The sequence below is a fragment of the Rhea americana genome, unplaced genomic scaffold (genome assembly GCF_003343005.1).
Source record: "Rhea americana isolate MKP2758 unplaced genomic scaffold, rheAme1 scaffold_101, whole genome shotgun sequence".
Classification (NCBI taxonomy): Eukaryota; Metazoa; Chordata; class Aves; order Rheiformes; family Rheidae; genus Rhea; species Rhea americana.
Genome location: NW_028185051.1, coordinates 1,793,377 through 1,800,811, shown reverse-complemented (window position 1 = coordinate 1,800,811; position 7,435 = coordinate 1,793,377). Strand labels below are relative to the sequence as shown.

General features: G+C 40.5%; 1 long non-coding RNA gene across 3 annotated transcripts in view; it reads left to right on the top strand.

The window, feature by feature from the left end:
* Positions 1-285: 285 nt before the first annotated feature.
* LOC146601486 (uncharacterized) overlaps positions 286-7,435 on the top strand; it is a 75,630-nt gene continuing 68,480 nt past the window's right edge. For all 3 annotated transcript variants that reach the window (XR_014895843.1, XR_014895844.1, XR_014895842.1), the window contains exons 1-2: positions 286-543; positions 2,994-3,119. This is a non-coding gene — a long non-coding RNA (uncharacterized LOC146601486). The remainder of the gene's footprint in view (positions 544-2,993; positions 3,120-7,435) is intronic.

The window sequence follows — 7,435 nt, the reverse complement described above, 5'->3', positions numbered from 1 at the left end:
CGCCGCCGCCGCTGCGGGCGGGCCCTGCGGCCGCCGGGCCGCCCGGCCTGCCGTTCCCGGGGTGATTTGTGCGTTTTGTCGCTCGTTCGCGCGCGGAAGGTGCTGCCCGGTGCCCAGCCTGCCACGCCGCGTGCGGAGAGCGGAGGCGGCAGCCGCCCACCTGCGCGAGAAGCCCCCCAGGCCCTCGCTGGCCTAGCTTCGGCTTGCTCGCTTTGGCCGCAGCCACAGCACCCCGACCTTTTGCTTTAATCCCAGGGAACTATTTCTACTAACCTGGTACATCAACCTTTTGATTAGTCTCATGTGCTTATTCACGACACCAGCTGGCTTCTTCACTGTTGCAGGAGGAGGGATGCTGCGGTGTGAGGAAGCCCAGGCGTCCCGCGATGTTTTCTGAGCTGATCCTCGCCTGACTCTTGCCAGTTCAAGGGGTGCACAGGGCACTAACAGGAGATAGCTCGAGTAAACACAGCCCGCTCCTAACTGTCAGGTAACAGGCAGYGGCTGAACCGTCTGTCAACACAAGAGCATGATTACCTTAAGGTACTTCTCCTTTTTGCAAAGAGAGTTTGTTTAAGCCTAACTTGCTTGCACAAGCAGAGAACTGCACCGATGAGTGAGGTCCAGATGATTTACTGGAAAGCACAGGGAGAAGAAAGACCATGCAGAGAGCCAGAGATTTTTTTTCCCTGGCTATCCTGGAGATAATTCAAATTGGACATTTTCCATGCCTATTTTTAATTATTAGCTAAGATCAGAAGAATTAAGCCGTAAAATCCAGGCATCCATATGAATCGTATGTCTTCATAAGTAAATTGTGACGCTGCTGTGGAAAATCAGCAATTCTGTTGTGTTGCATCTTTTACAGTTGTTTGGGAACTTCTTAATAGTAAATAAATCCAATGCGAAAGATACACTAACAGCTTCACCATGTGAATTTCAGATCCAAACAGCACAGTCAGTAAAATAGAGTTGGCATTCCTCAGATCTTGAAAAATCTAGCTATCCMAGCAAAGTGGCAAGGGGCCCTAAGCTACCCAAGGATAAAGTAACTGCATTAAAAATATCTTGGCAAAATGAGTTCCTCCAATGAGGRCTGGAGAGATTTGGTGGAAGGACACTGGATTGTAAGTCAAGAAGTATGAATTGCCTTTCTTAGTCTGCTAACCACTTATTGGAACCACTTAGGTTTTCTGAATCTTTTGCCATATTGGTAACTGGTACCTAACAGTGACTTTTTAATGYCTTGCTAAACACTTTGCGTTCATCCTGCTTGGAGATCCAAGGGTGCCGTCTAGCTCCTTGGCCTGACTGGACCTTGTAGCTCTGTCCTGAGTGTGTGTARGGCTGAGATGTATTTGCATGCTCTGGCAGTGATGAAGCCACAGTGTGTCCAGCAGTCATCCTGGTATAGATACTCGGAGGACTTGAAATGCAGTCTGCATCATGGAATGCCCATCCCACAACTTTTATATGCAGTCTTTGATTGTAAATGAAAAGAACCACAACGAAAGAACAGCTTGGAGCCACMATTTCTTGTTGCTTCCATCCTCAACTTCTGTAGATTTCAGTGAGCGCTAGGGACCTGAATTGCATTTAAAAAGCTGTTACTTAAGCTTGCTATTTACACATTGTTTTATTTAAATTAATTCCCATTTCAAATTAATAGTTGTAAYGTCCTATAGTTGTAACTTTTCTTGTAATAGGAGCCCAATAACTGCTAGTTCTGAGTTCCCCACCAGATTTCAAATGACCCTTTAATGTTTCTGAACTGTGATTATTTTTGCTGTTAAAAAGTCATAATTTCTTTGGCTGTCAATGACTCAGTTATCAGGGCCCTCTCTTCTATGTTTTCCTACTATTTCTGGCTGCAGCAAAGGCCAGGTCATGCAACTATTGCTGCAGAATAAGATACTCAGTATTTACTCCAAACTTCATAATACATTTTCTTCTGTTTAGGAAGGTGACTTGTATTTCATTCCTTATGGTCARATGTTATCAGGCAAATTATGACAGCAGACATTGAGAGACTGAGAGAAAAGTCTTGATTGTGCTGATGGCATTTCATATTGCAGGAGTGTCCTGATCTAATAAGGCAACATCTGTTATAATCCTAAGGGAAACCATTAAAAACTGTATGTCAGCTGGATAGTGATTTTAATTATAACACTGACAAAACCAATTATGCCACCCTTTATGTAGGGGAAACATCTGTCAAAGAGATAAGATGAAAGGCTGGAAATTATTTCTTGCTTGGTAAATTAACATTCAGGAATCCAGAGCAAAATGATTAATTTGGCAGTATTTTGCTCTATTAAAATTTTTATTTTCAAAGTAATTCTTATTATATACGAATTGTTAATTTCATTGAATAATTCTTATTGTTAACATAAAAATGTTGTAGCTGTCTCCAACTGCTTAATGGGAGGTAAGAGCAAAGAAGGAGCCAAACTCTTCTTAGAGGTGCTCAGCTGCAGCAGGGAAAATGCCAATTGGATAGAAGGAGTAAGCATTCTCAGTGTGAGTGGAAGAGTCATCCTTGGAGATTCCTTGAACTCAACTGGCCAAAGGCCTGAGCAATCTGAACTAACCGTGAAGTTAGCCCTGCTTTGAACATAAGATTGGAAGAGAGACTCCCTCCACCCACCTCCAAGATCCTTCCTGGACTTTTCTGTAATTCTCTGAGCCCTCTGTACTACTAATGGTCAAAATGTAAAGTCTTTGAGCTGGAGAGGCAAAGAGAAAGAAGAACCAGTTTTTGTTCTGATTGAAAACTCTTGCATGGTGTAACTGTGTGTTTTTCTTTAGGAATTACCCATCCTCCTCACTATTGCTTTAGTTTGTGCGCACATGCATTTGTCTTACTGTAATGTCAGTCGCAGAGACTGGAGGAGGAGGTCCATATAAATTGGTGATTAATTACGATATCAGCACCACTCTGCAAACTTCTGAGAATTTTTGTTGTGAACCCGCTGGTGCTTTCTTTTTCGCAGGACTATGGGAGAACAACCTCAGGTACTTAGTGCTAATTGACTGGAAAGGTAGGAGGAAGAAAAAGAATGAAGACTAAAGAACAAATGTTTGCAAAGTTACTGTGCTGGAATTCTGTGATAATCCAGGTAAGACTTTTTTTTCAGTCCTCCTTGCTCATAAAGTCCTTGTTTTAAAGGACTACAAGTGAATGTTCAGATGTTGGTTTTGGATATTTTGTTGCCTTTCTCTGGAATGGTATCTTATAAATATGCTAAAAAAGAATCCCCTGGTTACAGCAGATTAAGGTGAAGGAACTTGCTAGGATTTTTTGAGTATTTAAGTATATCACGTAGTGCACTTAGGCTAGTGGTGAATTGTCTGAGGGTGTAATTTGCCCCTTCAGATTTCTGACTTGAGCAGCTGCAATACTAATTTGTGAGCTCATTGGCAAAGATGGGGAGAAGGAGAAGAGTAAAAGTTGATTGTCAGAGCATCCCAGGAAAGTGCTTTACTCAGCAGCTGCACACAGAATTCTGACTGGTGCCAAAACAGAGGGAAGAAGAGGGAAGAAGATCCTACAGATGTGCAGGTTTAAAACGTAAAGAGATGAAAGGTATGTGGAAGGGCAGCATTGCAGCCAGAGCTCCAGAGACGATATGACTTACTCCTCCAGAATTTCCCTTGCGACACTGGCGAGGACGTACAGGAGTGAAAACCCTGTTGTGCTTTCAGCATATGCCTTGTGCGCTCATCTGCATGTTGGCTCAGTGCCGCTGCCTCTGTGGTCTGGGGTGAACACATCCCTCCTCCCACCACTGTAGTGAGTGGTAGGCCTTGCCCACAGAGCTGAACACGTGCTTGGCCTGTGATCAGGAATGCAGCATGGTTGATAGGCCTGTGCCTCCTCCCGCTCTATCACATCCCTGCAGTACCAGCTACAACCTGGCTGAATAATTCATTTGCATTCCGTCCTGTAAATAAACAGAGTCGTCTTGGGTTTAAAAGAAGAGGCCGTATATTTGTACCCCTAAAAGACAATTAACAATGAACCTCCAGTAGGGACCGTCTATAAGATCACAGCATAAAGGGTCTTGGGAAATAACATCTTTGAAAAATAAAGGCCCAGTTATCTCAGTATGAAACAAACTTCAAACAACGCACTGTTATGATTGAAACAAAGGATGAAACTCATTGACTCCACGATTCAAACGCAACTAAACGAAAATATTTATACAGCGCTGGGGAAAGGGTGGTCTATCTTTCTTGAAAGTATATACAAATAATCTTTAACTCAGATGTATATTCCTTGCTTGGTAAGGAGGAGACTTAAAATAAAACAACACCAACCATCCCCAACAAAAAGTTCACCCCACAGTATTTGGTGAACAAAATTTGACCATGATCATTTCTGTGAAGGCATTTCAGTGAGTCATAAAGCACAGCAAGTTATTTGTGTGTGTCATTATTCACAACACATGCAAACCAACATTAATAATTACTCTAAAGAAAAAAAATACTTTGTCAAAGTTGTGTCAGCACATTTGAACAATAAAAAAAATCACTATATTTCATCCGTGTTGCATAAAATTGAATGATATTATGCAAACTGCCAGCTCAGTAACATAAACATTCAAGGTTCTTAAGCTTCTAATTTTTTAATCAAGTGAAAATGTTATGAGCATGCCTCAAATAATGTTGTCAATGGACAGGGAGAGATGCCTAACACATGAATTCTGTTATTTAATGTATCATATGATTGGAAAAACTAAACCTTTACTCTCCACATTAAAGCAGCAGATTAGTCGTTAAACTATTCAGCCTAAGCAGTGCTTAAGAGATTGCTCATACCATTTTGGGTACATTTAATTCATTTGATGCAGTTTGAGACATGAAATAAAAAGCACATGTTATTCATGTTTTTTATTTTTTTTTWAAGGCCAAGTGTGTTCAGAAACTGTAGAGAATATTTAGTAATAGTTTTTGGATGACTTTATGTTCAAAAAGGTACACTTCAGCTTCCTTTACTAACAGTCTTTTCTTTTATTTTTTGCATTTCATGTACTGCTGATTTCATGTAATAAATTACCTTTCTTGTGTGCAGACTTTTAATTCTCATGTTGAAGTCATGTATAACTCTGGTGTGGTCTTCATAACCATATTTGCTCACCCATCAATGAAGGCATTAGTAAAAAGTGTATTTTTGCATTGTTTTCTATGGCTGTGAAAGTCACATGCTAGCAGTTGGTAAGTTGTCACGAATTTTAAAAAGTTACGTTAGCCCTAGATACATTGGTAATGATGCTCTGCAGTCCAAAATGGAGAGGGCATTACTAGGAAGCTTGTTTGTTGCTGCTGCTATTGCTGCTGTRCTTTTTTAAGTACAGACTGTCTGTGCAAGCACTGGATATATTGGAGATATATTGGATATATTTTTGAAACAATGACATAAGAATTCTTTCATATAGCAACATATATATCTGTGAGTACGCAAACCCCACCATAGTTTGCTGATCTTTTATTTTTCCTATTCCCTTATTTACTTCATTCTCGTTCTYTATGTTCTGCAGCAATTTCCCTTTTTCTTGCATGATCCACTTCTTTTACTTCATTGCCTTATATTTGTGTAGAGTGCAGTAAAAGTCAAGAGCTAGGTGGTAGCAGAATTTGTGGAACAAGGAAGTGAACATAGGGTCATATCTAATTGTTTCTCTCTGGGCAAGAAAATGTTAYGATTTCATCCATATGCCCTCTTACAGCGTGCTTAGTGCATATGCACATCCTTACGTAAAGAGCAGTGGTGAGTCTTATTGCGGTCAAGTGAGTAAGAAAGATATCTATGCTACACAGCGTATTGAAATTCATGGATCAGATCCTGGAAAGTGCTACCTGTTGGGACCCACAGGACATGCAATTTTCAGTACCAAGAACATGGGAGAAGCTGTTGGCCTCTTTTTTGACATATGCAGAAATTCATTCATAGACCACTGTAGTCAGAGTGATTCAAACCACTCTATGTTCAGGATCTCAGCCTGAGGCTTCCAAGTGGAAAGAGTCATCTACTGAGTAATCTTAACTAGCATAAAGTCTATGCAAAACTTAGATCCCATTTTGATGCTCTGCTTTTCTAATGGAAGACTGTTCAGGCCACTGTATCTCAAAGATTTAAATCAAATCTCACAGAAACAGGAAAAGGAAAGGCAATACCAGCTTTAGTTATGAGTGGTTATATATACATTGTTGTGTCCACTGTTGAATATGCTAGTAGACTTGGAAAACTGCCTGCCTTTGATTAGTAGACATCTTTACTGTGAAACACTGCTCCATCTTAGCCAAGTTGGCTGCATTTTTGCTTTTACTTCCCCAGAGGCATAATGTCAAATTAGTCATTTTTACAAGAGAGGGAAGCTTTATAACAGCCACAACATACATTYGCTGGAACACTGACAAGATAAATTTACTTTATACAAATATAAGCAGCAGTTGCTCTATTTGTCTTTTTTTTTTCTTCTTTTTTTTTTACAGTGGGGCAGGTGCAATGCCTATGACTGTTATCAGTAACTAATATGGCTTAAACAAATACTGAATTGCTCATGTTGTCTCGATGTTACGTGTAGTCTATTAGTCATCCCATCTAGCACTTATCAGAATTCAGAAAACATTTGAGATGAGTCATTAAGATTCATTAAAGGATATCTTTGTCATAGCAGCAAATGAAGTCGAAATATGGAAGGGATGGGTGGGGGGATGCCTAATATTTGTGGACAACACATGACATGTAAGATTCCAGGAATCTTTAATAATAATTTTAATAATAAGAATATTATTAGCAAAGCAAAAAGTGAGCTTAGTTATGTTGATCTACCTGAGAAAGCAGATTCTGTACTTGGAGATTAAACTACTTAGACTTTGTGGGGGACTGGATAATAGAGTATCAGAAAAGCTGGTATCCCCAACTAGTGCCAAACTGAGGCCAAACCGTAAGTCTTGCTTCACTCCACATGCAGTTTTATTAGTGGTAGAAGCTCAGGGGACTGTGGTCCCTTTGCCCTGTTAGCAATGTCTCCAGCAAACAGATGTTCCTACATTACGTGACATGGCTACTCCTGTGGCCGCACAACCCTATCCCATGCCCTTGTGGCTGTCTGGCCCTGCATGAAGCCGAGGCGTTGTAAGCGCTCTGCAGGCACCTAATGACACAGAATATTGAAACCACCACCTCTGTGTTGACACTGATTGGCAAACCTTGTGAGGAGACCAGGGGGAGATAAAATGAGAGGGAAACATTTTCTTAGCTCATGAAAATCTGCTGGAGCTTAGCCATTTTTCCCACAGGAATAACAAAATCAGTCTCAAAATACTTTGTGAATTGTATTTTGGAAGAAAAATAAAAACTAGCTGCAGTTGAGCAAACCCTTGTATTTTTTGCCTCTGGCTTTTTTTAAAAAAGTTTTTATTTTAAATT